The sequence below is a fragment of the Ascaphus truei genome, chromosome 20, assembly GCF_040206685.1.
Source record: "Ascaphus truei isolate aAscTru1 chromosome 20, aAscTru1.hap1, whole genome shotgun sequence".
Taxonomy (NCBI): domain Eukaryota; kingdom Metazoa; phylum Chordata; class Amphibia; order Anura; family Ascaphidae; genus Ascaphus; species Ascaphus truei.
This window is the reverse complement of record NC_134502.1, coordinates 5,409,804-5,422,330: the sequence shown is the minus strand read 5'-3', so window position 1 is coordinate 5,422,330 and position 12,527 is coordinate 5,409,804.

Genomic DNA, 12,527 nt, shown 5'->3' with positions numbered 1-12,527 from the left:
AGTAGTTTTGTTTAGCTTGAGAGAGGGCAGAGTTGAAACAGGATAGCATACATTTGTAGTGAAGGAAGTTTGCGGGACTATGAGATTTCTTTCAGAAGGCATTCAGAGGAACGAGTGGAAGAATGTAGCATGCTTTTGTTGGAATAGATTTTGTGTTTATAAGTAATTTGACCTATGGGTATAAAAGTCCCGTTATTTTATTTTTGAGGCCATAAAAAATGTAGTTTTTAGGGCTGTGGAGAAAGCTTCATTTTTTTAACATTAAACTAATGTTCCAATCCAGTAATGATTATTTAGTTTATGAAGAAGCGGTTGTGCCGTTATCTTATCTGTTCAGGGTCATTTGGCGCCATGCCCAGGCTGGCGGAATGCCCGGATAACAAGCTAACAATTTTTTTTTTTAATCAAATGGAAGGGCATTGAGTGTCTTTTCAAGGCAGAACGCTAGCAGTGTTCTTGGCACGTTATAAAGAGACTATATTATTTCATTTGAGAAATGAGTGTGGAGTCCTATGCAAAATTATTTGTCTATTTTCCATTTTAAATGGAAATCTCCTGCCCAAGGTTTCAGGGTTTTTCTTATATTTACAGGTTTCCTATTGCTAATGCCATAGATGTTAAAAGACCTTTTACTTTTACCACAAGCAGTAAATATTTTCAAAGCACTGAAGCAGCAGAACAACAAGCTTAGATTCTGTTGCACAAGCATTTTCCCCATGTCTAAGAGCTGTAGTGGCTGCTGCAACTCTTGTTGACACGGCCCAGACTCTAGTACAGGGACACACAGGTTTATGTCCCCCATGCAGTCTCTATTTTCCTTCTGCGCAGGTCCACACAATTGACTAAGAGCAGGCTGACCAAATACGAGATAATACTGCAGGGCTCTGACAATATTACCGTTAACAGATGCACAACATTAAATCCCGCTACTTTACCAACACCTGAGGCACGAATTCTACACAACTGTGTTAGTGACACAGATACTGTTACATAGGTTAGGCAAGGACTCTTTGAGATCCCTATAGAGGCTCCAGAACTTGATATGTTTGTTGACAATACACAATGCACAGCAGGTTCAGAATTTATTTAAAGCAATGTTAACTCCAAGGGCTCTTGCAGTACTAAAGGTTGCTGCCCATACTAACAGGGCTGGCAGGCTCTCTTTAAGAAATACCTTTGCAGATGTTACAGCAAAGCAAGCAGCAAGCCGTCCATATGTTGAGGGATATATCATATCTGCCAACTTTATAACTTTTAACCATTTATTTTTTCCAAAGGTGTCCATAAGCAGTAGTTATTGTCAAAATCACTAGGTAATCTAGAATATTTTGCCAGGAAGTAGTGAGTTAACAGTCGCCTCTCGTTTTTGGGTGTGTCCTGGACATAGAGTTAAAGCACAGGTGATGCATGGTTGCAAGTGCAGTTGCATAAGTGAATAGGGTATACATTATATACAAGGCATTTCACATTTTTAGCAGAATAGTTACAGTGGAGTGTTTGAGGTGAAAGCCAGATTGGAATTGGCTAGGGAAATTTGTCTTGGTATAGATTACATTAATTGGGAGTGAATATGTTTTTGTCCATGACTTTGGATAATATTTGTATGGAACTTACAGAGATAGAAGGTGAGGGAATAAGTGCTGTAGTTGGCAGTGCGTGGCCACAAATGGGTGGTAGGAGTGACTATGGGTGTGGGAGAATAGCCATGAGTGCAGGCTATAGGACACATTTTGATTTGTGGGGTGATTTTTAAGGTTAGTTAGTATTAAATGACTAAAAGGTTAACACCATTTACATGGCAGTTAGGCATGAATGAGAGCAATTGTGTATTGGGAGAAGAGCGATTGGGCCTGTAGTTTGAGACAGTGTTTTGGTCCCCACTTTTGAAGATTGGGACAACTATGGCAGGTTTCCAGGTCTTAGGGAAATGGCCTGCAGACGGGATAGAGTTGATTATGGAAGCAAGTGGTTTGGCAATGGCTGAGGCACCAAGTCTTAGGAACTTGGATTGTAGTAAAGTCAAGTCCATATTGGCTGCTTAGCTTTAAGTTGAGGAGAAATGGATACAAGAATTTATTCCTAGGTATAAATTAATTCCCTATGAGACACTTATGGGATGACTTATGACTATCAGTAGTTCAAATGAACAAATTAAGGACCATGTTATTGGTAATAAAACAATTAGTAAGTATTGTATGCAACTAATACATTTTTTGAGTCTCTCTTGGCACAGGTCAAAGTTGAAAGTGCACCTACACGAGACGGGGTAATTGTCAAGGATTTCCTATGCAAGCACGCTCTTCATCCCAGATGACAAGGCCATTTAAAGGACTACTCATCACCAACACTGCAGTAAATGTTTGCTTAATTATCATCATGGATACATATCACGCACGTCAAAATAGTGCCCCAGCACAAACAGCTAAAAAAGACAAAGACAAAGTGCCTGCAAATTAGTGTTTTGAAGGGCATAATACTCCCTGACCACTAATCATCAAGGGAGAAAGGTCACAGGCAAAAGTCCAGGCCTCAACACACGAACTTTGAATTTTTACAGGTTTTTATTATTTTTCAGTTACAATGTATGCTCCATTGGGTTTGTGTAAGGGGCGTCCCATAAGGATGACAAAATAGTAGAAGGTATTATTTGCTTAACTCTGTTTATTTTGTTTGGATTTATAGATGAATAGAATCTCCCTGCAGAATGATATCCCGGTGGGAGGATGTTTTATCTGTCAAACACACGGTAATGTTAATTGTCGACAGATAGACTCGGAAATAGGAGAGATACACCCAATACACAAGAGTTAAAAAATTGTCTATGAGAAGAACAAGTTGCGGTGAGCTTATTCCCAAATGTAGGAGTTGGGTTAATGTATGACAGATTTACAGATGTAACAGATATCCTCAATCATACAACCGTAGCCATTTACTCACTTAACCAAGAACAGGTTTAGTTCAGACTAATGGCGGTACAGAATGGAAAAGCTTTAGACTATATTTTAGCCTCAAAGGGAGGAATATGTATGCACCCTACAGTAGAGGCAACGTTTATTCTAACATTTGCCGTAAACTAGCCGGGTTACATTCTGGGTATGTGCTGGGTATGTGCTGGGTATGTTCTGGGCTAGTTTGAGGCACGTTTAAGGCATTTCTGCATTGACTAACGACCCATAGGATTAACACAGCAGGGATCCCTGGCAGTCCAATTCAGTTTGAATGGGACTGCCAGGGACCCCCGCTGTTAATCTGATAGGCCATTAATCAATGCAGAAATGCTGGGGCTAGTTTAAGGAAAGTTTAAGGCTTGTATTCAGAATGTACCTGGGTGTTTCCTGGGTTTTTTGGGGAATTGCCACTGGTTTTTGTTAGAATAAGAGTTGCCTCTACTGTAGTTTAAGAGCAATTTGTGTATTTATCCAGGATTCAGGAACCATTGGGACTTGGTGGTTGGATTGGATCGCTTGGAGCGAAGCTAGCGAATGCTTTTGTATGTGTGTCTGTCCAACTCATTACTCTCTATGTATGTGTTATGTGCAGTAAACTTTGATCCAGAAGTGCGTTGCAACCCCCACCGACGCTATGCCTCTTTTCGGTGATGAAGATGTCGACAGTCCCCCAGAAGAAGAGACCGAAGAAGAAGTCAACTGGGCCGATATAATGGCCGGAAAGGAATGAAGTCATGCACAATTGGATATCTTGGTCCAGGACTATGAAATGGTTAACTGTTCTTTAAATAGACTGTCTCTTAAGGATAAGAGGGGACTGAGAAGATTGGATATGAGGATATGAGGAAGGTGGGAGGTCACAAAGGGGCATGAGTCAACCACAAAAAAAGGATCACAAGTCAACCATTTTGACCATAGCAGCCATTTTGTCCGTTTTACCATTCTGAGTAAATGCAGTATTAAAGATGCATGCAAGAAGGATGTTTGTGCAGTCGCTCCTAGCAGAAATTAGCCCCCACCTAATAGCTGACCCTTAAATTATGTGACGTATTGAGACGTAGGGTATATCCCTTTTCTGCAGAAATGTTTAATGTTATATATATATATATATATATATATATATATATATATATATATATATATATGACTCTATTGGTCAATACAATGCGTTAGTCATAGAGAAGAATACCAATTAAGGGTATTGTTCTTTTAAAGAACAAAAGGAGGAAATTGTTAGGGACAGTAGAGAAGGCCAGAATCTGCATTTGTATTATACCCTCCATTTTGTCTGGAATTGCTAGCTAAAATATATTTTCTCATGTAGTCAGCTTTATACTGTTTTAATCAGTAGTAGAAGGTTAGTTCCCTGGAAAGCCGAATCACCCCACATAGCTGCCATGGAAACCAAGGTTGTAGATAATGTAGGCAGTGAGAAAGGTACAGTGCCTGTCCTGGGAGATTTACGCCTCAATATCACCTCACTAACATGTCTTGCCCCTAAATCACGCCTCTAACCAATGTTTTCTTTGTTCTGTATAAATATCTTTACCTTATGCTTAATAAACTGAGACGAAGGATTTGAAACACTGCATGTGTATCGTTTCATTCGTTTCCCGGGCCTGTAAGATCCTCCAGATCGAGATCAACAGTGCCAGGGCGTGGTTCCAAAGCTTCCCGGGAAGTCTGCAGGGTGCAGTGCTGTGTGTGTATCCAGTCACAAAGGCCTCCAACCCTTTTGCAATTGGCAGGGCAAATTCTTTCAAAGGCCTTATCAGATTGTGTCTAGCTAGTCGGGGTCCGGAGTTGCTGGATACCCCAAAAATATAACCAGTAATAAGGTGACAATCCCAGATAAATATAGGCACAATCCTCCGGTCAAAATTTTACCTTGAAAACGCTTGCGCGACTCACCGCTAGGATTCCCTGCTTCAGCACAGACCAGAAAGGTAAATGGGGCATAGGGGTGCAAGGTATCCCCAGAATGATAAAGGGGTCTGTTGCAGGGTACATGCAACTACACACGTGGATTTCTTGACAAGGCTGTTTTATTTTGCCTTGAAAAATATACAGCACACAAAACAAAAATAGCTCTTTTTCAGCAACAAACGAAAATGGCTTTTCCTTTAGCAAACCGAACAAAACAGTTTCTCTTTAGCAGACAGTTTATATATATGCAGCTACCCTTTTTCTATGCAGGGGACAGACAGTTCACAGTTTCACTACTTTGCTACTCAGACCTTGTTTTCAGGAATCACTTTAGCAGCTTACTCCTCTCTCATCAACAGCAAAAGCTCCATGTGTCTACAACCTGGGTTTTAACACACCTTGATTAGGCAGCTGGGATCCAACTAATTGTCCCGAGGTTCCCAGCTGAAGTTTAACTTAGTCAGTGCTGCACTGCAGACTAGACATAGGTTTTCCAGGCATATAACTGGTGGCTTTTATTTACCCTGTCACATTCCTCCCCTGTTAGTGTGTGGCTGGGGCTACGCACGGCTGAAGCCCGACCATCCACCCCTTCTCTAGAAAAGAAGTCAGCATTTGCGTTCTCTTTTCCCGGCCTATGCTGAATCTCAAATGAGAAGGGTTGGAGGGCCATATACCACCTAGTCAATCTAGCATTGGAATCCTTCATGCTATTTAACCATTTCAGTGGAGCATGATCCGTCACCAAAGTAAAATGGACTCCTGCCAGGTAATGCCTCAAAGCCTCGATTGCCCACTTTAGTGCGAGGCACTCTTTCTCAATCACTGAGTAATTTTTTTCCCTTGGGAACAATTTCCTACTCAGGAAAAGGATAGGATGTTCAACTCCCTCAAACTGTTGTGACAACACTGCCCCTAGCTTTATCTCTGATGCATCTGTTTGCACTATAAAAGGGCTGTTGAAGTCTGGGCTTCTAAGGATGGGACCCTCTGATAGACACATTTTTATGTCCTCAAAGGCTCTCTGACAATCCCTTGACCACACCACTTGTGTAGGGGCACACTTTTTTGTGAGGTCCGTAAAAGGGGCTGCCACTTCCGAATAGTTGGGGATGAACCGCCGGTAGTACCCTGCTAAACCCAGCAGAGAGCGTACCTGCGTTTTTGTTTAGGGGGTCGGAACTTCTTTCAGGGCAGCTACCTTGTCAGCTAGTGGCCTTACTTTTCCACCTCCCACTGCATACCCTAAATATTTGGTTTCCGCTTTATCCAAGGCACATTTCTTAGGGTTGGCTGTGAGCCCTGCCTCTCTTAGAGATTTGAGGACTGCTTTCAGCCTATTTAGATGGGCCCACCAGTGTTTACTATAAATGACAATGTCATCTAGGTAGGCTGCTGCATAAGTCCTATGGGGCCTCAGTACCTTATCCATGAGTTTCTGAAATGTGGCTGGGGCTCCATGCAGTCCAAATGGCATTGTCACAAACTTGTATAAACCCATGGGAGTGGCAAAGGCTGATTTGCATTTGGACTTTTCCTCTAAGGGTATTTGCCAGTATCCTTTTGTCAAGTCCAACGTGGATATATATTCCGCGTTACCAAGGGCGTCAATTAATTCGTCCATCCTTGGCAGCGGATATGCGTCAAACTTGGATACCGCATTGACCTTTCGGAGGTCCACACAAAATCGTACCTTCCCATCGGGTTTAGGGACCATAACTAGTGGACTACACCACTCACTGCATGATTCCTCAATCACTCCTAAGTGTAACATTTCTTGTACCTCCTTCTCTACCATAGCCCTACGACTTTCAGACAACCTATAAGGACGGGAACGTACTTTTAACCGAGGTGCTGTCTCGATTGCATGGGAAATTAAGTTAGTTTGTCCTTTTGGACTAGTTAGCTGGCACTCTGGACATGCTGCACATAGCTTAGCAATATCACTATGCATCCCTGGCCAATAGAATCGGGATGAAATACGGTCCAATGTTTTATCCCTGCCCAGGTGACCACCCCAAGGGACAGTATGGGCTAGAGTGAACACAGATTTAACAAACTCTTTGGGAACCAATATCTGTCTGGTGACCTCCCCTGTTTGTGTCTGCCTATTCACCCTATATAGGATATCCTTTGATAGCTCAAAATGGGGGAATACTATCACCCCCTGTGCATCTAAAATCTGTTCATCAATTTTCACCACCTTGTCATACTGTCTCGCAAGGACTGGGTCTTCCCTTTGCTTCTGGTGAAAGTCAGGGAGGTACAGGTCTGGTAAATCTCCAGGGCCCATATCCCCCTCCCTTTGGCCATCCCCAGCCATCACTTGTGACCTCTGACTACTAGAATGGTCACCTTGAGACCCAGATTTCTGCAACCAGTCCTGTTTGTCCAAGCGTCTTTGCTTCCGAGTCTTTTGAACCCGGTGTCTACTGGGAAAAAGGTCTGCCGAGAAGGGGAACAGTTTGCCAGGGTTCTCCTGAGCCCCAGAAGGAGGTTCCTCGTGAAAGACTGGGGCCATTAGGTCTGCAAAGAAAGGCCAGTCCCGACCGAGCACAACGGGGGCAGGTAGCCAAGGAGCGACTCCTACTTCGAGGTAAGCCTCCTGACCTTTTACCTGTAGCCGGATTTTGGCCGTCGGATAAGGTTTTACATCACCGTGTATACATTCTATGCTCCATGGGGAGTCAAAAGAACACACGTTGGGTGGTAACAGTTCCTGGAGGACCAGAGTTTTCCCAGAGCCCAAATCTACAAGGGCCTGGACGTTTTTTCCCCCAATCAGGGCTGGAAGTAGCCAGGGCTTGTAATTTTCCCCAGAAAAAGCCGAGGCGACGGTTCTGCTGAATGAACAATCCATCTGTGGACAGTCCACATACCGGTGGCCTTGTTCTCCGCAGGCAGAACATGGAGAGGGTTCCCTCGCAGGAGGGGGCTGTGGATAGCGTTCCGCTGGACCGGTTACTGGAGACCAACATCTGGTGGGTCCTGTGGGCGACGTCCTCGGAAGTTCCTCTCACTTTGCGACGAGCCAACATCCGGAAGGAGATGAGGGTCTCTGCGGGGACCAGCATTTGGACTCCTTCCTTGCTGGAATGACTGCTCCTTCCTTTGGACTTGGCAGTTCCGTGACGGGCCGTAGTTTCCCCATTGATCCGACCTCCCTCTTTGGGCGTCCACAAGTGCCGGTGGAGTCGGGTCCAGGACACTCTCCTGCTGCTCAGCCCCAAGGAAGTTCTCCACTAGTCGGACCGCCAAAGCTAGGGTTTCAGCAACGTGGCGTTTTACCCACGAGCGTGCGGGAGGGGGTATTACTTGTAGAAATTGTTCCAAAACCACCTGCTCAAGAATTGCCTCCTTAGTGCACTCCTCGGGTTGTATCCAGCGCGTACACAAGTCCAATAATTTCTGAGCGAGGACCCGGGGTCTCATCTTAGCGGTGTACTTCATGTTCTGGAACTGCTGCCGGTAGGTCTCTGGGGTCAGACCTAAGCGATCCAGTATGGCGGCTTTTACTTGGCGGTAGTCCATTGCCTGATCTGTAAGGAGGCCCTGATATGAGGCCTGGGCTTCACCTATGAGGAGCGGGGCCAAAGCAGTTGCCCAGCGATCTGCAGCCCAGCCCTGAGCTTCGGCGACTCTTTCAAATGTTAGTAAAAAAGCCTAAGGATCCTCATTCGGAGCCATTTTCCTCAGGAGTATCGGGGGTCTGCTGGCCAGTTCTGCACCGGCAGACCCTTAGACTTGGGTCAGCAGCTTGGCAATCCGCTCATCCTGTGCTGTCTGTAGTCTTTCATCTCTCTCCGCTTGCAGCCGGGCCTGCTCGCACAGAAACGCTTTCAACATATCTTCCATTCTTGTGTGTGTGTGTGGCCCTTTAACTGCAGGAGCCTTTTGAAAAAAATCAAATCTCACTTCTTGACAACCATATGTTGCAGGATACATGCAACTACACATGTGGGTTTCTTGACAAGGCTGTTTTATTTTGCCTTGAAAAATATACAGCATACAAAACAAAAATAGCTCTTTTTCAGCAACAAACGAAAATGGCTTTTCCTTCAGCGAACCGAACACAACAGTTTCTCTTTAGCAGACAGTTTATATATATGCAGCTACCCTTTTTCTATGCAGGGGACAGACAGTTCACAGTTTCACTACTTTGCTACTCAGACCTTGTTTTCAGGAATCACTTTAGCAGCTTACTCCTCTCTCATCAACAGCAAAAGCTCCATGTGTCTACAACCTGGGTTTTAACGCACCTTGATTAGGCAGCTTGGATCCAACTAATTGTCCTGAGGTTCCCAGCTGAAGTTTAACCTAGTCAGTGCTGCACTGCAGACTACACATAGGTTTTCCAGGCATATAACTGGTGGCTTTTATTTACCCTGTCACAGAGTCCCAGGTATAAGATGGGATGCCCAGTTAATGCCCTGATCACTCAGATACTGGTATAGGGGTTCTCGGGGTGCTCCAGCTATGTGATGATTTGAAAAGTCTAAGTCAGGTTTGCAGTGTGTGGGGGATATGGCTAGTGGGAATAAAAGTACAGATTCTCATTTTATCCCTGTGATGGTAGCTTTGAGACAGGCTATAATAATACACACCAAATATATAACTGGGTTGAACTGAACGAGACTTAGATATGATAAAATATAATTTATTCCTTGAAAAAGGTGAACACACGAGATATACAAATAACAGACAAAATATGGACACTTACTTAAAGGTTAGGACAAGAAAGCCATCAGGATACAGGATGGGCCATTTCTTCCATAATTCAGTTTCAGATGTTGACATCACAGCAATACATGAAGATCATGCATGAAGATACATGAAGACCATACATGAAGACAATTGAGTAAGGGCTGACTCTGACTTATATACCATTTCAACCCTTCTCTTACACTCAAGGCGCCGAGCTGTCTAGCAAAAATCTCTTTGAAGCAGATTTTGGCTTCCATTGTAAGTGTGAAGTATCACACTTCAAAACACTCAGTTCCTTGGTTCCTGCCCCCAGTATAAACAATTAGGGCAGTTACCCTTTGATCACCGGGCTATGTTAATTCTTGCAGGATGCTCTCCCTGCCCTATTAGCATAGCAGATGGGGGTCTGCATTGTCAGAGCAGACCCAAAACCCCATATACATTTTAATACCTACACATATTAAAATACCCGATTCTGGTAGGTCCAGCAGGTCCAAACTTTCCAGACATTAATGCCGGAAGTGGTACACTATAGGGTCCAAATTTCAGCCTGTTACGACCTTCGGAACCGGAGTTATACAAATATCACCTAAACCGTTTCATATTTTATTATAAAAATCTCCGCTAAAAAGAAATCTCAGAGTTTCACCAAATCCCCATTGAAAACAACGGGCTCCGCCGCCATGGGTTTCAATGGAGCAAATTCGCCGTTGTAGTCAATGGAGTTTCCCGCCATAGACTTTCAATGGAGGAACCGCCGCCATTGAAGTCTATGAGTAAATCCACAAATCTTTACCTTCGTCCACACTCCGTCTGGTTGGTCTGAGGGGGCTGGGAATGGGCATGCATTAAAGCCGGAACCTTGGCTATATGCCACCCAAATCCCATCCCTCTGGTCATTCCAGAACCGGAGATATGGACTTACACATTTCAACATTTTACACTTAGTTGCTTTTTCACCATGCAGCTTTTCCCCATTGGAATCAATGGCCGGCGCCGCCATTGACAATGCATGGCGCCCGCCGCCATTAGATTCAATGGTGCGACACTCCTTCTCCGCTCGACCCTTTACGGGGGTCCCTCATTCCCGGACCCGGTGTGGATCGTGTGTGGGGGTTCCAAGGGGTTAGGGACAAAAAGAATTTTATTCCCAGGGGCCCTAGAGCCCAAGATTCCCACGCCAATTGTCGTTGAACTTGACCGTAGTGATTAAATTCTTTTAAAAGACATTGTATCCGCTTTTGCTGTCTGCGGTTTGGATGGCTGCCAACCTGTTCCTCGAGGCCGGCGTTGAGGAATCTCCATTGAAGTCAATGAGCCCATTGACTTACAATGGGAAACCGCCGCTCCTCCTCTCGGACGCCACCTGCTGGTCGTCACTGGAAAACAGGTCCAAAACCGCTACTTCTGCCATTAGAAAGCATGCAGGCTCAATGGCGACCTATGGACGGCTGCAAAATGGAGCCTGAAAAGGCGGTAAAATTACACAAAGGGCTATAATCACTATTTTAACATTAACCCCTTCCCTCCCGCATCAACCCTCGTGTATGTGTGAGTGCAAACACCAGGATAACACAATACATTTACACAGGGGAATAAACATTTGGATATTGAAGCAAGGCAAAACACATTACTGGACCTCAGTCCAGTTAACCCCTTGCTTCCCTGATGAGAGTAGAGGGTGGCCAAATGGGGTGTAACCCCTTTAATCCCAGGCCAAATCCTCTCTATCATGACAATCCCTCATAACCAAAAGACTTAGACAGTATAACAGTGTAAAGCATATTTTATTTAACAGGTATGTTTAAAGTATATAATGTTTACGCACGGTATATGAGCTAGTGATTTCCAGGTCCACGGTTCTGACAGACGATGTGGCTACCAAGCCTGGTGCCATCAAGTCTGCTCGGGTACTGGACATGAAAGCCTCAGAGGTTACCAAGGTGTGAAAGCCATTTAGGTACCGGGGTTATGCTCAAGTACTCACGTCCTCGGATGCATGGAAGCCATCAGACCACCATTTGCCCCAGGCCAGATTGTGAGGTGTGTAACTCATCGGTGGCTTCTGCCTGACAAGTGGCAGAGGGGCCAGGTTGGTGCATGCCCTTGTCAGAATCTGAATCCACGCTTGCCTGGCTTAGATAGACTGGCAGCGCTCTGTTAGGCTGGTAGCATTCTTCCCACGCTCGGATTGGCTGTAGTATTTCATGAATGAACTCTGAAATACTATAAGAAACCCTCAGCCAATCCTGAAGAGAGATTCTAAGTGCAAGAACAGCAGCTGTACATTTGAAACGACCAAAAGATGCTCTCGGAGAAATAGCAGCGAGGCGGCTTCAGAAATTTAAGGGCCAAGTCCTGAGAATAGAACGTAGCGGTCGCAGCTGGGATTGCAAGCCGAAAACAGTTCCAGGACATTTGGTACTAACTCTCGGTCAAGGGATTTCATAACCTCCGGATTAAAGAGAGACGTGGCGTCAGGAACTTCATGCCGATTTGAGTTCCAGGACATTTTGGGCCAAGTCCCGGTCAACTTAAAGACTTTGTTTTCTGTTCTATTTTACATAGGAATGTCTAGTTTTGTAGCCCAGACCCCCCAGTAAATGTGTTTTCTTCTGTATTTTGTAATCCACTGTGTGTACATCTGTTTCAATGGAATAAATGACAATTTGTTTTACTATCTTGTTTTGCTCAGTGAATGATCCCGGTAAAAAGGTGTAAATACCTGGTCTCCAGTGAAACAGCGCCACAGTGGATACCCTGCAGGCGCAACACCGGTCACCGTCTTGGGGAACGTGAGGCATGGCACAAGAGTGGCACCATCAGCCTGCATGGAGGCTATCAAGGAGGTAGGATCCCCAGCATCAGCTTGACTGATCTCTCCCTCTGCCGCCTTGGTGCTCAGCTTTCTCTCCAGGAGGAGAGTGTCAGCTCTTGGTAGTGCCTGAG